General features: G+C 35.6%; 1 pseudogene; it reads left to right on the top strand.

Moving 5' to 3' along the window:
* Positions 1-2,005: 2,005 nt before the first annotated feature.
* LOC111894362 (insulin-degrading enzyme-like 1, peroxisomal) lies at positions 2,006-6,557 on the top strand (annotated as a pseudogene).
* Positions 6,558-20,939: the final 14,382 nt, after the last annotated feature.

Genomic DNA, 20,939 nt, shown 5'->3' with positions numbered 1-20,939 from the left:
AATTATTTTTTATAATCATTAAAAATTTTCAAATAAGTAGCTTAAGAATAACTTACAATAAGAATGGTTAAAAGTAATATTATATAAAAAATTATAGTGTTATCTTTAAAAACAAAAACAATGTTTGTTGTTTTAAATAATTATAATCAAAGAAACTAACAATATTTATCAAATAAATTTTAAAAAGTTAAATTTCCGAAACCAAAGTAAAATAATTAAGAGTTCAAAATACGTTATTTTAGATAAATTACAACATCAATAGTTAAAAGTAACATTATATACTCCCTCCGTCCCAATATTATTGTACACAAACAAAAAACACACAGATTATGAAAAACATTAATTACCACTAACTTTATATAATAAAATGACAGTTTTGTCCTTACTTTGCATTTAATGTTCCATTAAATGCTTAGTTGGTTAAGTAATAATGAGAGGGTATTTTGGTAAAAACGTTATTTAATTTTAGAAGTAGACTATTATTTTGGGACAAAGCAAAAAGAAAAGATGGACTATAATTTTTGGACAGAGGGAGTATAAAAATTATATTCTTACTTTTTAAAACAAAAACAATGTTTGATGTTTCAAATTCTCCATATCAGCATTTGGAAAACAAAAGTGAATCTGCAAAAGATTTTGCAAACTTCGGAGGTCCACTTGCTCTCATAGCTCAAACTCCCCAAAGCAAAACCACCCAATCATATGAACCATATCCACTCTCATATGACAACCCACTACAATCCTATGAAGCCGATACATAATATAATGATGAAGAAGAATTTCAAAATGCCATTACCCATAGCCAACAATTAAATAGGTTACCACCAACCTCGTTTCGTAAAAATCAGCAGTTTACCAAACCACCCTTCAACCGTAACTTCAATCCACAGAATAATCATTCTCGATATCCCATAAACCCTCACCAGTCTCCGCAATTACAAAACACTCATCAACCCAAAGAGGCATCGTAGTCCATCAATTCAACTAACTCCGGTACCTCAACAGAAGACAAAAATGATGTTATTATCTGTCACAAATGCAACAAAGAAAATCACTTTGCTAAAGACTGCAAAGCCAATGTTGTGAAAGATAAATCATTCTATCTAAGAATGTCTCGGGAGATGGAAGAGAAAGAAAAGGCAAGGGCATAAGTCGCCTAAGTAAAGAGGGATCATCAAGTGTGGTCTTCTGGAGATGAAGATGAAGATCATAACATCAAGGGAAAAGGAAAAATATGCATGGTGGCAACTGCTGATAAGGATGGATTAACAAAGCTGGATAAAAAAATAATGCTTCATGGCAAAATATGGAACTCTAAGCATCATTAAACAGGTAAAAATCATGATCCAATCTAATAATTACAGCATGCATGATTGTCAACCCTTCTTGGACAAAATTAATGACACTTGTATTGTCATCCTTTCAGACTATAACAAGGCATTAGACGAGAAGAATATAGCATCCCAAGAAATGTTTCATGTGATAGGACGACTAGAAGATAAGAGACTTAAATTTGCAATGTTAGAGAAGGACTTAGATGCTAGGATGTTATGTGAAACACAGTTAGGGATAGCCTTGAATCAAAGAGATTTAGCCTAAAAGGAAAATGTACGCTTGAATCTTTTAATCGAAAAGTTGTTTAATGAAAGTGAGGCTATTGAAAATCTTGTGAACAATGGGACTATAGATAACACATACAATTGGGGATGGTCCAATGGGTTTCCAACCACAAAAGACTCATCACCTCGATTTAATCAAGACCGTCTATATTTCCCTTCGGATCGAGAGTTTCAGTTCCCTGTCAATGACAAGACATTCCCCGGAGACATTACATGTCACTTCGGTAGGCTTAATGAACTGAGTAACAAGGGATCACCCACTAGGTCAAATCATTGGTAACCCATCCGCAGGCGTACAAACTCAATCTTCTAGTGATCTAACGGACCATTGATACTATGAAACTTTCATGTCCGCAGTTGATCCTTGAAACATAAAAGAAGCACTCATGGAGACTGACTGGATCACCGCAATGCAAGAAGAACTAGCTGAGTTTGAAAGAAACAAGGTGTGGAAGCTGGTACCAAAGCTGAAAGGCCATACAATCATCAATACTAGATGGGTTTACAAGAACAAGCTTGACGAATCCGGTGCGGTGGTAAGGAACAAAGCAAGACTTGTTGCTAAGGGGTACAGTCAACTAGAAGGCGTTGACTACGATGAAACTTATGTCCCTGTAGCATGAATGGAAGCGATACGCATCTTCTTAGTGTATGCAGCACATAAGAACATCAAGGTTCAGCAAATGGATGTAAAAAGTGCCTTTCTCAATGGTGAACTGAAGGAGGAGGTTTACTTGCAACAACCTCCGGGCTTCGAATGTCAAGAATTTCCAAACCATTGTTACAAACTTGAAAAGGCGATCTATGGTCTCAAACAAGCTCCAAGCACTACAAGAAAAAGACCCTTTTATGACGCGCAAACCACGGCACTCATTGATTTATGTTACGCAAATGAGAGTGACATTAAAAAAGTGTCATCTCATCAAAAAAATTTAAGGATTTATGTCACGCATTAATGCGTGCCCTTAAATTAGTGTCGTAAGAAAAAGAAAAAAAAATACGGAGGGGGCTGTATGTTAAATGCGCATCCTCTGTAAGTGTAGCTTTATAATTTTAAAGAAACGCGTGTTTAGATAAGGGGGAAATCGAAATCCCCAAAATTTTCAAAGCCCGCTTTTCTACCTTCTTTCTATCTTTCATCTTAGAAATCGATTCTCCCCTCTGCTTCCTTCTTCCTCTTCTCTGATCCATTTAGTGGATAAGGGGGGAACTTATCTCCAGCCATGCTTCTTGCAAACCGGCGTTCGTGACACTCTATTCATTAAATTTACAGGTTCAATCTATAAAACTAATACGAAACAAACAGTCTGGCCAATCAGAACGTTATGGATTCATCGAGTTTCTTTCTCATTCATCTATTGAGAAAATCCTCCAGACCTACAATGGAACCATGATGCTAAATATTGATCAAGCTTTCTGGTTAAACTGATTTAATGTCGAAGGTAACACTAATTTCTCCAATTTCAAATCGAAGCTAGAAGGTAACCCTAATTTCCTCATTTTTTAAATCGAAGTTAGAAGGTAACCTTGATTTGATTCAGTAGTTCTAGGTTTTTAGATTTCTCACTTTGATGTTTACAACTATGATTCATCCTAAAATTTAGAAAACTATGTTGTTTATCCAACAACTTATCGTTTCAGAATTTTAGGAGAGAGAATCACGAATATGTGGTTTGCGCCCTACACTGCTGCTCGACCGTGTGCGACTCTTCTCTTCCCTAGCTTGTCTGCTTCCACCTAGCTTGACCGCATCCATCCCAGTTTCCCTGGTCAACCATGCACCCCTAAACATCTTCAGGTCTGAGTCCTTAAAGCTTCTTTTACTTTATGTATCATTTTTATGATTTTGGGATACATATTGTCTTCTTGCATTTATTTATCAGGTTATTATGAAAACTGCTCCTTTAAAACGTGGTCACAAGCTGAGAATTACATGGCCAATGACACCTGGCATTCATCATTACATGGAAGAGCCAAGTAGGTATCTAGGACACTTAATTGGTCATGAAGGAGAATGATCCCTCTTCTATGTCTTGAAGAAATTGGGTTGGCCAACAAGCTTGTGTGCTGGTGATACAGACTGGACTGTGCAGTTCTCTTTCTTTAAAGTGGTTATTGAATTAACTGATGTTGGACATGTTTAGTATTTCTAGTCTTCTTTTCTGTGTGTGTGTGTGTGTGTTCTTTTCTTTCATGTTTATTTAGATACTGACATCATTTGTAATATATGTTTCATGAAAACACCAGCAAATGCTAAACATATAGTTGGGCTCCTTTTCAAATACATTACACTCTTTCAATAGTATGGTGTTTGCAAGTGGATCTTTGATGAGGTGCCTTAAAATACCAGCAAATATTATCATATCATGTTCATACTCTTTTAAAAAAAAATCTAATGATGTTTTTTTGTTATATGATCCAAATAGCTTTCTGCAATCTGTGAGATGACTTTCCATTATCAGGACAAGATTCATCCAATTCATTATGTTGTGAAATTTTCATCAAATATGCAGGTATTTGCACTTTTTATCATATTTTTGCTTTAGATTACTTATTTGAACAATCATTTTTATTTTGAACAACATTGCAGTTATACCCTTCAAAAGATTGGCTAGTTGGATCATCTTTACCTTCAACTTTTTTCCCCTGAAGTTATTCAGTCTGCATTAAATGAGCTCAGACCAAACAATGTCAGGTAGCGTATCATCTATCAATAAGTTTGTTAGTGTTGGCTAAATTTATATGATTTCTCAATTATGCCCTTCTGGTTCCAAAATTTTTTGGGAGTCAACAAACTTTGATGGACATACTGAGCTAACAGAGCCATGGTATGGAACTGCATTTTCTGTTGAAAAAATCACTGGCTCCACCATTCAGGTATTACTTTTAACTTTTCTTTACATGTGTTTGACTTTGTAATCAGAATTATTTATAATATCACATGTGTAAATAAATTACAGGAATGGAGGAAAAGAGCTCATGAAGAAGACCTACATTTTCCCTGTCCTAATGTATTTATACCTACTGATTTTTCAATTAAGAACGTGAAAGAAAAGGTGTGATTTGTGATTGGTGATATAATTTTTAATCATATCTCATTATCTTATTATCTTCCAATTTAACTTTGTTGTGGTGTTATAAATTCTAAATAGGTGAACATTCCACTTTTATTGAGGAAATCACAATATTCAAGATTGTGTTATAAGCCTGACACAACATTTTCTACTCCAAAAGCATATGTTAAGTTGGATTTTTACTGCCCATTTGCTAGCAGTTCCCCTGAAGCAAATTTTCTTACTGATATTTCTACTCGGTTATTGATGGATTACTTGAATGAATACGGTTAGTCACAAAAAAAGTTTAAATCTACTTTCGGTTGATTTTATGCTTTTTATCTGATATAATATTTAACTCTCTCTTACACACACATATTTATTTGTTTACTATTGTGGTATTACATATTATATTATTAATACTCTTTTTATTTGTACATTTCAGCTTATGATGCTCAGGTTGTTGGTCTGTATTATGTCATTTCTCACACAGATAATGGTTTTCAGGTAAAAAAAATTCTCACTATTAATATCTTATCTCTTGACACTTAGTCTTTACTTGTGAACTTGTTATTATTAACAATTTAGGTGACTTTGACTAGATATAGTCACAAGTTGGAGATCTTACTTGACACTGTAATAGCAAAAATTACAACTTTTGAAGTAAAAGCGGACAGGTTCCATGTGATCAAGGTAAAAAAAAGGCATTGCTACTTATGTTATGTCGATGAATTTATATTATTACTTATGCATGTCTAATTACTTGTCTTTTTTATAGGAACTGGTGATAAAAGAATATGAAAATTACAAGTTTCAACATCCATATTAGCAGGCCATGTGTCACTGATCATTACTTGAAAAAGATGGATCATGGCCTTGGACTGATGAGCTTGAAGTTCTTTCTGTTCTTGAACCTGAACATCTTTCAATATTTTATCCTCAAATTATGTCAAGAATCTTCGTATAGTGCTATGCGGCAGGATTTTATACAATTACTACCAGTTATGTTTTTTTTCTTCTTTTGTTATCTAAAGCTATACAACAACCAGGGAATATTGAATCAAATGAAGCCGAATTCACGATTCAACATGTTGAAGATCTACTTTTTATGGGGACAAAACCTTTGTCTCAAGCTCTATTCCCATCACAGCATCTGACAAATATGGTGGACAACTTAGAAAAGGGTGTTACATGTTGTTATACTAAAGAGGGTCTCAAAGATTTCCAATTGTTTTCCCAATGAAAGATGATGAAGAAATAAGAACACAAAAATATATGTGGAAAACTCCAATACAAAAAAAAACCAAGAGAGAAAATTCAGTATATAACAAATTATTACAGTCACATTCATTTATACTAATCCCATTTCTAGGATTTAACAAGGCCCTAAACATATCGAGTCAAGTGTTCAAGCATTTCTCAAGATGTTTGAGACTAAACTCAATGAGATGCCAGATGATGAATTCTAGGTCACAAGAGTTGTTTTTTCATTATCAATTTGGAATTTTTGTATGAAAATACGAATATTGTTTATTGATCTAAATATATAATACTATAATGGTGCAGATGAATGTTAATGCACTGATTGAGATGAAGCTTGAGAAGCACAAGAACTTAAGAGAAGAATTTGTATACTTTTGGCGAGAAATCCAAGATGGTACCCTCAAATTTGATAGGAAAGAACATGAGGTATGGAGCTTTTTACAAATTTGTCCATTGTGTCATTTTCTTGATACTTTTATTTAAAATACTATTTATCCAGAGACAGAAGTTAATTGTTGGCAATGTAATGAGACAGGTGGCTGCATTGAAGCAGTTGAGCAAGGCAGAAATCGGGTGCTCCACAAAAGAAGGCTTTAAGTGTGCAAGTCTTCTCGACCTGTGACAACCTGAAATTTATTCCGTCACCGTAACCCATTTCCGTTAATAAAGTTTATTTTTATTTTTATTTATTATATAAATTTTATTTACATTTTTCCATTCACTTTTGAGTTAAGCAAATCAATTAAGATTTTTATTATGATTTCTTAAATGTTGAAACGAAATAAAATCACGTGAAACACTCTCGAATTCATTTGGAAAATTTTAGTTACGACCATTTAATTGGGTACAACAATAAACTCTGTTTAACGTCGGTATTGGGTGGATTCCCACTTGGCCACAAACTCAAGCCTGATATAAAGGTTGAGTGGTCACCATTTGAGCTTTTTCCCACCTCCTCATAACTTTCTCTCTCTACTCTCTCTCTCTCTTCAACTCGAGATTTTGATCCAAAAACGCCCCTTCGAGCTCCAAAATCGTAAGTGATCTATCCTAGCTTGTTGTTTAACTTGTTAAGCATGAAAATCTGTGTTTAAATCATCCAAAACTCTCAAAAACTTGTGTTTACGGTTGGGGAACACCTCCCAAAACCGTAAACTCCCATAAAGGGGTTTTGAAGCCCTAAAACCCTTCCAAATCCTTTCTAGTGCTTAGCTATGACTTAAGGACTTGCATGTACGAGCTTAGAATGCCAAAATCTTGTCATTTGGGGAGTAAACATGAGTTTATAGCCCAAGAACATTCTTGGACCGTAAACACTCCTTCATAAACCATAAACACCTTTTAAGGTGTTAAATTGCCCCTTAAACACCTCCAAAAGCTTGCATGAGTGCCTAGAACCTTGTATTCCTTCATGTGATGCACCAAACCATGCAAAAATGAGCCACACATGAGTTTACAGTTTGGGAAGGTCTCCCAAAACCGTAAACATCTCCAAAGGGTATTTAAGTGCCCTTAACACCTTGTATGACTTATATTTGGGTCTAGAACTTTGCATGCTTAACCTTCAACCACCAAAACACATGAAAAATGGACACACATGAGTTTACGGCCGTAAACTCATGTGTTTACAACCGTAAAATCACCAAGGGTCCTTCAAGAACCGTAAACCTTTTTTCCAAGGTCATTTCAAGTCCCGATCACTTCCTAAGCCTTTGATTCAGCCCTAGAACCTTCCCTTGTGCATTATAAGACCATTGGACACCCAAAAACACCCCACACATGAGTTTACAGCCGTAAACTCATGGGGGATATGGTCTTTGGGTCGTAAACACCCCTAAGGGTTTACTTTCGAAGAGTAAACTCCTTATCTAGGCCTTACACTCCTTAGATGCAACCCGTACCACTTCCAACACTTGAGATAAAGTGTTTTCGCGCATTAGAGTGTATTTACTTGCTTAATTAGTGTTTCAAAGTCTAATTAGACACAATTATGTATCTCCTCATGTTACATAGGATCCTCACGCGTGTTCAAGCCATAAACTGACACTTAGCATCCTACCCGACACATTCTCGTCTGGTGAGTTCATACCCCTACATTCTCGTCTACTGACACTTACCTGACACTTATTTTGTATGAAATGTTGCATGTTCAGTATGAGTTTAACACTGAAAACCATATTATCAACCGTTTTAGTTTTCAAACTAATTGTGAAACTTATTATAAAATGTTATATTTTATATTTCACAAAGGATTTCATGACATTCATAAAACTGGATTTTTCCATATTATTACTTGTAAATTCGTTATTCTTAAGATTGGAGACACGTCCTCAGTAACACTCCATGAAGATACGCGGGTGGAGGACCGCCCATGTAACCAGAATCTCCTGGAGGGAGAACGTGACTTGAGTGTATAGATCTATACGGGGCTGACTATCCCGCACCTTGCTGCTAGCTACAGTGGGACTGACAGGTGTACGGGTGACAAAAGTCATAAAGTGATATTGGACTTCTTATTGCCATATCTAGTCTATCGTATGGTTATGGAACTCGCAACTTAGATAATGGATATTTACTCTTAAGTAATAATGAACTTAGTGAACTGACCTCAAAGTAATAATTGTTTTGATTATTAGAGGGTATCAGTAATACCCTTAGGATTTAGTTCACTGCCTGCTTATTAGTTTTATATACGTGTTAAAACTAATGTACTTTTCAAGGATAACCAAGATTTCAGGGATACTTCACTTAACATTACAAGTATGGTAGATACTTGTACACTTCATTCCGGATCGATAACCAACCACCAACTTTTAAGGAAAATAAGGGTTTTTCCTGGGATAACTTAACTTTTCTTAAACAGGTTGTTTAACATATGGATAACCAAACTTCTTTTGTAAGAAAATATGGGATTTTCTTGGGAAACAACTTTTCGCAAACTTAAAGGAACATTTTCTTTCACCAGAAACAAACTGCTTATGAACTTACCAGCTTTATGCTGATATTTCTAAAACTTCTTGTATTCTCAGGTTCACGTTAGACAGGTATCCCGCTTTCTTTTGGAGAAGATGGAGCATATAGAAGTCTCGTCTTTACTTTTGTTATACTAATGTATATATAAAACATGTGTTACTTTGCTTTCAAACAAATGTAAATATTCCTATGTAATGTAATGGTTGTGTTTACTATGCTTACTATGTACATTGGTTGTGATACTTTACATGACGTCCTCCGCCCCGGAAAGTTTCTGCCATCGGTTTCGGGGTGTGACACGACCACACATGCTACAGAGGACACAGGAGATGCAGGCGAGGGCAAAATTGTAAATATTGAAGATGCTTTGAGTTTTAGGAGATCAAGGCCTCAATATGCTTTCAGTTTCAGGAGATGCAAACGAGGGAAAAATTGTAAATATTGGAATATTACTAATAAATATATCGTTTATGAATAATATTATAAATAAAAATATAAATAGAATGGTGGTTTCTTTTTATTTACTTATTTATATTTATTTAAAGTGATGAATTTAATGGCCGATATTTTTATTTAAAATGATGAAATTTAACGGCCAATATTTTTTTTACTTATAACACTTGATTATTGGCCTTAGGATAAGTTATTGGTATAAAAATAACATTAATGTGTAAATATTGGCAGAAAAATAACATTAATGACCAATATAGTTGATGGAAGCTTCAAGCTGTTTTAGTGTTTTTTTCTATTTCTTAAATCTTATCCAAAATCCTTACTCCTGATGCTATTAATATTATATGGATTCATAAATGTTGTAAATAAACTATGTTAAATGTTATTATTTTGGAGCAACAGCAGATGAAGTTCCCAAAAAACAAATTTTATTAAAGGGTAAAGAATTTACAAGTATGTATTACTTGTATTTCACTAACTTTGATTAGTAAAATGATTTTGCTCTTTTATTAGTTGGTTATTTATTGTGTTGTATTAATATATATATATATATATATATATATATATATATATATATATATATATATATATATGTATATTTGAATGCATTGCAGATGGTTAAGATGTAGGATATTCTAGCAGAATACTTATCAATTAAGGGGTTCATGTATCAGAGGCTTGATGGAAGTACAAAGGTTGAGGTGAGGCATCAAGCCATGGAGCATTTTAATGCAGCTGGAAGTGATGATTTCTGCTTCCTTCTTTCTGCTCGTGCTGGTGGCTTAGGTTTCAACCTTGCAACAGCAGACACGGTTATCATTTTTATCGCTGACTGGAATCCTCAAAATGATCTCCGGGTTTGGATCTATACGCTTCTTTTTACTTATATATATATATATATATATATATATATATATATATATATATATATATATATATATATATATATATATATATATATATATATATATATATATATATATATATGCTGCTATATCTTATATGTTATTTAACTATTTTGCTTTTAAATATTCATAATTTCATTTTTTTCTTTTTAATTATTTTGCTTGATATATATATATATATATATATATATATATATATATATATATATATATATATATATATATATATATATATATATATATATATATATATACCCTAAATTTTATTACAAATTTGCTAATTTCAGTATTTGGCCACCAACTATTACCCTTTTGGTAATTTAAGTCCCTTGTCATTTAATTTTACTAATTAAGCCGTTTTTTTGTTTTTACTAATTTGAATTTATTATTTTCAGGTTAGTGACGACAGAACTTCTTGTTGGATTTTCTCTTCCTCAAGTTTGCTTTCTTTATTTACTTACTTGAAGTTGGCATTTGGTTTATGCATATTAGGTCTGGTATTAGGCAACATATATAATATCTACAAGTTTACTTTTTTTTATAGGTCTCTTTGGCAGATTCTTTAGTGGATAAAGGAAAGGATAGCGTCCTTATACCTGAACAAACTCTGTTAAGCTTTGACATGGTCTTGTTGTTATTCAAGTAGTCCCATCTTTAAATTGGTGTAACTTTGAATGTTTGATTAATTGCATTGATGTATTATTGTATGGAATCATAATGTTTGAAGGTTGTGGACTCTGCTATAGTGAATCGCTGCCCTCATCAGTCGGAAATTTAGATGATAGTATTGAATGAAACTGAGAGTATGTGGCATGTGATTGTTAATTTATGTGAATTATTGATCATTTTTTTGTAGATAAAATATCCATATTTATAATCTAATACTCTAATTCTCCCATTTCATTTACCCTTCATAGATTGAGCTACTAGCATATCATAAATCATAAATAATGCATAATTTAGTCTAATTTATTTGTACTGTGGTGCCTAAATGTTAATGTTTGATTTCATTGTGTGTAATATTTTTCATATTATGTGATATAACATCTACAGGCTCTGACTGCTTAATATTGGGAAGTGTTGATTCATATGGACATCTCATTGTTTCCAAATTGGGTACTGATGGTAAAGGTACCATTTTTTTTGTTCTTTTTTATATTTTTGCTATTGAATTGTTTAATTTCTATTTAAATCTTGAGATTGCCAATATTCATTTCCACCATCTTTTTCTTTTCCTTTTCAGTTTGAGTAAACATTAATTATTGGTCTTTCCAGATCAATAATCTGATGTATAATCAATTACTAACTTTCGTAACATTCAAGTCAATAAATTTATCTAATTTTTCTTACACATTTTCAGATATGGAAAGGAATACGTTTTCAGTATCACCTCATGATTTTGGAGTTTGAGAAGGTGGGTGGGGAGGGCTATGCTTTAGTCCAAGTCAATGGTGAACGGTACATGTTTAATGAGTCAAAGCTATTTTCATAGTCAAATCTTTTACTCAAGAAGTCATTTTGTGAAGGCGTAAGTATTATTTTATTTATTTATATAATATAATGTTTGTTGGTTTACATTAATAAGTAATAATAATGATAATATGTAATTGTTTTTGTTGTGAAACTGAAACAGGTTGGTAATTGTATTAGCATATTAATTTTTTGACTTTTATTTGATCAGTTCATAAGAATTTTCGGAGCAGGGGTTCATTAGTCTTAAATAATTATGAAAGGCAAGATGCGACACTACTTAGTTGGAATTTGATGTTTATCATCTTTGTGTATATCTTTTTAGTTTGTATAGCATTACATGGCAGAAGGTGTCCCTTAATAGCAATGTAGTATTTGGTTATATAGTTAGGGAAAACCTATCAATAACAATGTTCAGTTAGATCCCCTTAATATCAATGTATTACAATTTTTTGACATGATGTTATTGGATGAAATTGATTGTTTTGGTTTATATTTGTTTAAATATTTTTGTATTATGCGTAAATGAGTATCGTAAAGACACGTCGTAAATGCATATCTTAAATGGTCACTGAAGTTTATGACACCCAAATGCGTGTCATCTTCATTTATGACAGGGGATTCCTTGATACGCATTGCGTATCATAAGCACGCGTGTCGTAAGGTTACGATACACAAATGCGTGTCGTCTTCCTTTATGACAGGGCCTTCCATGATACGCATTGCGTGTCATAACTGCACATCGTAAATGCGTGTCATAAATGGGCGTCGTAAATGCGTGTCGTAAATAGACAACGCGCAAAAGCATGTCGTCTTTCGTTATGACAGGGCCTTCCTTGACATGCATTTGCACATTGTCTGAGGGTTTTACGACACGCATTGCGCGTCGTAAAAGGCGGTTTTTCTAGTAGTGAAGGGCATGGTATGAGACTCTTTCAGAGTTTCTCGTCATGTCTGGATACAAAAGAGGTTTAATTGATCCCACTTTATTTAGAAGGGCAAAGGGTAACCACTTAATGCTCATCCAAATATATGTGGATGATATCATATTCGGTTCCACTAACAAGAATATGGTGGATGACTTCACAAGGCTCATGACAAACAAATTTCAAATGAGCATGAATAGAGAGATCAATTTCTTTCTTGGTCTTCAAGTAAAGCAAGTCCCTCAAGGAATTTTCATCCATCAGGAAAAATACACCTTGGACTGTTGAAGAAATACTCAATGGAGAATTGCTCCTCAACCAAAGTTCCAATGGCCTTTGGATATAAGATCTCTGCTGATCTTACCAGAGAGTAAGTCGATCACAAAACTTATCGAGGAATGATTAAGTCGTTGATGTACTTGACTGCAAGCAAACTAGACAATGTCTTCGCCACAGGCTTATGTGCTCGATACCATTCCGACCCTAAAGTATCACATCTGATCACAGTCAAGCAAATCCTCAGATACCTTAAAGGAAGCAAAGCTCTAGGCTTGTGGTACCCAACAGGAAATGGCTTCAGCCCTCAAGCCTTCACCGATGCGGATCATGCTGGTTGTATATTAGATCGAAAGAGTAACTCTGGTGGTTGCTAATTTCTAGGAGGAAGATTAGTCAGCTGGTCCTCAAGAAAGCAAAATTGTGTCTCGTTGTCTACCGTAGAGGCAGAATATGTGGCCGCATCTAGTTGTTGCTCTCAAGTTCTTTTGATGAAGACTCAACTGATGGACTATGGATACAGAATGTTGCGGGTACCAATTTATTGTGAATCAGAGAGTGCCATTGTGATTTCTCACAATCCAATCCAACACTCAAAGACTAAGCACATTGAATTAAGGTACCACTTCATCAAAGACCACAAACTTAAAGATAACATCGAACCAATTTTTGTTCCCACACATGAGGAAATAGCTGACGTTTTCAAAAAATCACTTGATGCCACTAAACTGAATTGCTTTATATAAATGTTAGGAGTGATGACTCCTTACCGAAAATTCCCTTTGAATTGATAGCTACCATAGTCTAGTGAAGAACTTGTTTCTTTTCTTTTCAAAAATTCTTGGAGCATTCGCTTCTTGTGATTCTAGAATAATATATTCATCATATGTGTACCTCAATCACATATGATCTGTATATTCTATGGGTCCTTAACTCCTTTTATTTCTAACTGTTTGATCAAGTGTTTCCTCAGCTCAAGCTATCGCATCCATACCGTATATCAACTATAGTCATCATCTTCCAACGCAGTCGCATTAAAGGGGCCCACATTTACTTCATAAATCTTTTTGATGACATTGTGTGCTATTTAATGGTTCTCATAAACAAAAATTCCTCTTAAATTTGAAACATTCATTTTGTAGCATACAACGTTTCAGTTTCTTTCAAAATCACTTTTCTGTGTCAGACCTATTTTGGGATATAAAACAAATAAATCGTTTTTCCATAAAAGAAATATTTTGAGGAAATATTTTTGTTTATTGTGTCACTTCTCATGGCCCCCAAACTATCAATTCTGTTTCAACTTCTCCCTTTTTACAACGGATAAAACCTAGTCACCACATATTATACATCGTGTGATCATGGGCTGACAATTCATTTAATGCCCCGGTTTCCAAGCATATTTTATTTTTTCTTTTTGATTTGAATTTTCTTTTTCTGTGGCTGATAATGGCTAAAACCCAAGGGTTTTTTTTACCACAAATAGCTGTAAAAAGTTAATTTCAATAACTTTGAAATCTGGAGGTATAAAAACCCCCCCTTTTCCACCAAAGAAAGCTTTACGCTTTCTGAATCCCTAATCGACAAAAAACCTTCATGTTCTTCCCTCTTGCACTAAACTGTTTTCCTGCAAGTTCCTCAAAACCTTTTTTTAACAATTGTGAAATTCGGTGTTTCAAAGCAACAATCAAAGGCCTCAAGACCGGCGAAACCAACTAGTTCAACCACGACAATCAAGGCTCAATCCCCAGCGATTGCTTCAAGAAACTTTAGGGCTGTATTTGAAGATCAACCTCACTACAATGAGTCAATCCACCTCATGATCCAGTTTATTCCATCTCATCCCTTGTTTTGTGCTTTTGATGCATTCACTGATGTTGTTCCACTCCCCACACTACTTAAATGTGCGTTTTCTGCATATCGACTACTCCATAACCTTTAAGAAGTGCACCTATACTTAATCAATGATTCACTGGTCCTACTCACAAAGAACAAGTTTCTTGAAGCCATTAACCTTAGATTTCCTACCAACACCCAATCTTTCTCACCATTCACATCCGACATCATCACCACTTTTTACCAAATGGGGTACCAAAGGAAACAGAAAGGGATGGGCGAATTCAAGAAAAATCAATTACCGGTGGTATGGCAGTTCATCAGCCATTTTGTGATCTGAAGCTTGTCCAGCAGAACAGGTGGCACAAACAATATGGGGATCAAGCTTGTGTGGAGCATCTTCAACGGCAACACGGTCAACTTCAGTCAAATCTTGTGGGATGACTTCCTATAATACATCCCTAAGGAGAATCCTCGACAAGATTCTACCGAGCTTACTTTTGCTCGTTTCTGGTATCTCTGCATCTCAGATCTTCACAAGGAGGCGAAGCTAGATATGGGTGATCATTCTACACTCTTTATCACCCACGATTTGAAAAGGTACACCCCTTCGAAAGATCAATCTCTTTTTGGACCTCTTAGGAGACTCCCTGGACACATCCTGGAGTGTATTGGACTCAATTCTCATGAAGTCACTGACCACATTGAGGCTACGGAGGGTATTCACCCACACCATTCCTCCCCACCTCATCCCAGTCAGGCTGTTGTAGTTCCTACCAAAACCAAAGGTCCTTCTACTACCGCAGTTCCTACTTCAACCTCAGTCCCTCATACTGAAGATCCATCTAGTCAACCAAAACCCAAGCGCCGCAAGAAGATTATTTTGTCTAAGAAGGATCCCCACAACATAGTCAGAAAGGTTGACAATCCCTCTAAGAAACGTAAGTCAAGGATTGTTGAATCCTCAAAGGAAACCACTTCCTCTCCCTCTGAATCTCATGACACCCCTGTCAATGTTGAAGAAGATTCTGAACACACTCCAACACCCTTTTTAGACGCAAAAAACTCAAACTCACCAATAGTCATAGCCAAATGCGTGACCGGACTCATACCGTAGTCTCTCAAAAGACTCTGGTAGTCCTTGGAGCCCCTGCGGGCTTATTTGCTTCTACCCTTTCCAACTACTCAAATACAACAAGTGTATCTGTTTCATATGAACATGTAGACACGCCCCCAGTTGGATCCCAAGAGGATCCCATTGGTTCATCACGCCCTAAGGTCTCTAGGGCAGTACATTTGCACGTCTTCGAGCCTGGGGAGTTACGCTCCATCCTCCTTTTGTTACACAAACACCAGACAAACTGCACAACAATTCTTCTGCCCTTTCCAAAACCAAATTAAGGCCATACTTGAGTACAGGTCAAGGAGACCAAGGAAGTTCGTAAAATCCTACTCCGTAACCATTACACTCAAGTGGTTTAGGCGTGGTGAGCACAATCGTGCCAAGATCCACGAACCCGGGGGACACCCAAGTGCGAAATCAAGGATTTGACGGATACTATTCTGAAGATTCATGGACTCGGTATTAACCTAGTACTAAATCCAAAATTAAAAAATATGAAGCTTTTCGCAGGGCGTTTCAAGCACGTAAGGCTCCGCAAACTCAACAACTTCAGCAACGAGAAAAGGATATCCAAACCGTAGCCAAGTATTAGGCTGATGCATTCAGCAATGCGAAAACTATCCATGATATCCTGCGGATTCAGGAATGGATGGCCAAAATGGAGGCCATAGTGCAACAAGCTTAGAGTCTTGAAGATGGTGCTGGTCCATTTCAGCCTCCTCCAAGTGCTGAAAACCATGATTCCAATGCTGATGGCACCGCAATATAGCTCAACTCGAGTCCGGTGTTTGGACTTGATGATCTAGATGTTGATGAAATTGACCAACCTGCTCATTCAGAAGATTTTGTGATGATCTTTGACGAAGAAGAAGAATCCAATGGCTCCCAACACTCCACCTTAAAGCCAAAGGAAAAGAAGAAGAAGAAGAAGATCACAATGTTTAGAAAGGAATTTCTCTCTTTATAATCGAAAATCGACCAGATTATGGCCACAATCACCATTCCTCAACCGCATCAATCAGACATTGCTAGACCACAGTCTCTAGCAGAATGAGTGGAAAGATTAGAAGCCAAAGAACGATTGGTTGCAGTGAGAATATCACTGAAGGTGGAAATGGGTATTCGAGCCCTTGACAACAATCGAACTGCAGATCACAAACAATTCCTTTCCACTGCTGAAACTCTTATTCAAGAAGTGACTGCAATCCAAGAAGAAATCAAATCTACTATTGACCATCAAGCTGCTCACTCTCAGACTCTTGCACAAGAAACACACAATGCATATGAGTTTGCTCTTGCTATGCTACAATCAACCATCAATGGCTTGAGACGTTCTCTCACTGCCAACTAAGGTGTTGACGAAATTTTGCATTTGACCAAAGAGATCCACAATTTGCTATTCAGCATCGAAGTTCCTTCTAATGTTCAAATCTCGGACCTGATCAAGTCTCATTTCGACAAGACCTTTTCAAAGATTGATGGCCTCAGATAGTGGTTTGAGGAGCAACAAACTGTTTCTTCCTCAAGAGGGGGAAGTGAACACTAAAATCCTCAGCAGTATCAATCTACCACAATAATTCCAATCCTAACTTTTTGTCCATCCCATCAAAGAATTGACACTCAACAAATATCACTGAAACAAACACCGCAACCATCTCCTAAACCATCAACTCCGGTGCAATCTCATCATTCTCCTCCACCATAACAAAACTCCCTGCAACAAGTACAACATCAATACCCTCGCCGTCAAGAAACTCCCCCTCAGTTCCAAATTTTGGAACCAGCTATGTCTTCTGAATACTCCACTGACTCTCCCGCAAACTCGCAAAAGGAAGAAAGACTGGAAGGCAGAAAAATTTTTCAATGATTTGGAGAGAACATGGTTTCGACACAACCATGGATGAAACACTCATAAATTCCTAGGTAAATCCCACTCGAAGATTGCTCAATGAAGATTATAGGCCAGTTCTGACCTATGCGGAACCACCTTCGGATGGATACTACGATATCCCGATCTCCCCTAACGCAAAAAATTTCTCGGTATTTGAACCCTTTGACCGCAACCTTCTTGATGAACAAAGACTTCCTCTCGAGTTTGAACGTCTGAGCTAGTTCCACGCCAAGCATGGATCGGAGTTTGAAAGCATCCGGTCTAATGATAGACCTTCCGTAGTTAAAAATTTAAAGATAAGGAAGTTCATGAAGACTGACTTGCATCAATATACACTTACCAGAAGAGGCGACGACTATATTAGGACTCAAGACTATTTTCCCTACATAAATCCGGAGGAAGTGTTTCTGATTGCTAGGGTATTGCAAATCATGTCTGAGAAACATCCAAAGATGAAAATCGCGTATGAAAAAGCCTGTGATCATCTTAATTCGACGTATGAAAAAGCCTGTGAACATCTTAAGTCCGCAATCATTTCTGTCTACCGTAATCTGTTCCTTCACTACCGTAACTCTTGTGTCTACCGCATTCACGCCCATGCTACCAAATTCTAGAAGTGAACCGAAGTGAACTGCAATAAAGATTTATATTTTGTACTGACTTAGTGTGATAGCGTCTGTTTATCCAATAGACATTGTATGGTCTTTTTTAGTCAGTGGTTTATTAATTGTTTATTTTGAATGTAAGTCTTCGAGGCTCTATAAATAGAGCACTCATGTTTTGTATCAACTACTTCTACTTCTACAACTTCTAATCTCACTACGGAATTCACTTCTTATTTCCATGTCTACTTCTTATCTTTGATCACTTCTCATACCTCTATCTTACTTACTGATCATTATCGAAGATCCTCTTCACTTTAAACTGATCTCACTTACTAACTCATGTTTAAATGCAAACCGTGTTTCATATCAGTTTAGTGTTTACTTGATATAACTTGTCTTTTACATTTCCTTTACATTTTAGCACTTTAGATTTCTGCAACTAACAATCTAACAAATCTAACTTATTATTGTTGAGCTTACATGATCCTTTGAGATTAACTTATTCTGCAATTATCAACTTGTACTAATGTTTGTTCAAGTGTTTCCCATAGTTCTTCTCTCAACACTACCATGTAAATAGAGTTAAATTACTTCAAGACACGAGCTTGTTGATCTGGATTCACAAATTCATATATCAGTTATGTTACAACTTATTACTATTTTTTAGTGAAGACTGAAGACTTGACAAATGAATTATCTTTTTAGTGAGAAAAAACTACAGCCACATCAAGAAGAAGCAGTAAGAAGTTGTGATGCCTATAGATTAAATCAAAGCAAAAAGAGCAGAGCCTTTGGGAATGGTTCATTATACCCCCAAATCAGAAACACAAACAGAACAACTCCAAAATAGAGCCTAATCCGAAGGGTAATACAGAAAGAATAAGGATCTATCGTTTGCAGAAAATGAAAAAGGTCTAAACTCTGTTGAGATGTGTGCTATAGAAACTGATATCCTACAAAAACATCTAATTACCTTGAGGCATGCAGTTTGTACGCATCGGGTTTGGGCAAGCAACCTCAAATCTATATCCAAAATAAAATCGTAGAGAGAATGAATCAAAGACTCCGAAACCCACAGTAGCATCTCACTTGACACCATTCTTCATAGTAAGGATTTGAATTAAAAGTGGAGCAAACCTAATCAAATAGAGAGGGCAAATGAGCAAAATCAAGGAAGCAACCCTAATCGATTAAAACATCATCATCAACATAAAATAAATAGAATAGGGAAAAAATTAATCCTGTAAATAAACATGCACAAGAAATAGCATAAATCGACATACCTGGAGTCTTTGATCTAAGGTGTCCATGGTGGAGAAATTCTCGAGCCGACGATGGGAAATTAAGGATGTGTAGAAATCTAAAACTCATCGAATGAAGATAACAGAGAAGGCTGCAATCTAAGGAAGCGAAGCACCAACTTTGAATTTTGGGTACCAAAATCGAGCAAATGGAATGTGTAGACCTTCAAAAGTGGAATATAAATAAGAGAGAATGAGCGATAAAGGGACAGTAATCTATGAATCTTACGGGTGGAAAAAGCCGAAAGCAATAATGATAGAAGGTAGCGTCGAAGAAGATAAGAGAGAAATCAAAAGAAGACACCTGTTATCCATCGTGGAAAAAGCAGATTATCTGAGAGAGGCGGTCACTGTAACAAGTCGATGTGATGCATATTTCAAGCTCTCGAGGGAATCACATGTAACAATTGATGTCAGAATTAATTGTAAAACAAAGAAAAAAATTGGACCAATAAGGATAGAACACTATTCATAAGGCAAGTGGGTGTGGTGCCACACTAGCCACCGTCCACGTAGGCGCCACGTCATTTTTGCCACACTTTAGCCAAAACTTGTCGTTTGCATGGCATGGGTTGCCACACTTGTCATGATATATATATATATATATATATATATATATATATATATATATATATATATATAATTAATTAATTAATTTAGAAAATAATTATTTAAAAATATTTTTTTAAAACTTAAATTCCATTAAAAAAAACATATAAATTCAAAAAAAACACATAAAAAATTAAAAATTAAAAACATAGAAATTAAAAACATCACAAGACCTCTTGAAATTTAGAAACATCACACTAAAAATTCAAACACACAACCCACTAGAAATTTGAAGACAAAGACTTCAAATTTGATGTCATTTGGGGCACTGCCTCACAATTTTCCGAAACTCAACAAGCTAGAAATCTTTACGAGTTTCAACACGGTAAACCTCAAGAGCATTCTTTAGCAAAGTATTTTCGTTTTCGCCATTTCCGGTTTCATGCATCACCCTATGAAACACATTGGTAAACCGAGTTGCAAGTGCATGTGCATTTCCCCATTTGGCATAGCATATAACTTTTCTTCGAGGTTGAAGGGTTTGGCGGTTGAATATGTTGGCAACTCTCCTCCAAAAAGTAGTCGAAGGCTGTCATTGTAGGTTGGATCTTCTGCTATATCAATCAATGACGAACGAGTAAGATCTCTTAACTAATAGACCAAACAATAACCATTTTTAGTGATGAGGTGCAGAAA

Source organism: Lactuca sativa, chromosome 7 (assembly GCF_002870075.4).
Source record: "Lactuca sativa cultivar Salinas chromosome 7, Lsat_Salinas_v11, whole genome shotgun sequence".
NCBI classification, from domain to species: domain Eukaryota; kingdom Viridiplantae; phylum Streptophyta; class Magnoliopsida; order Asterales; family Asteraceae; genus Lactuca; species Lactuca sativa.
The sequence above is the reverse complement of the archived record's forward strand: the minus strand, read 5'-3'. Positions and strand labels throughout refer to the sequence as shown.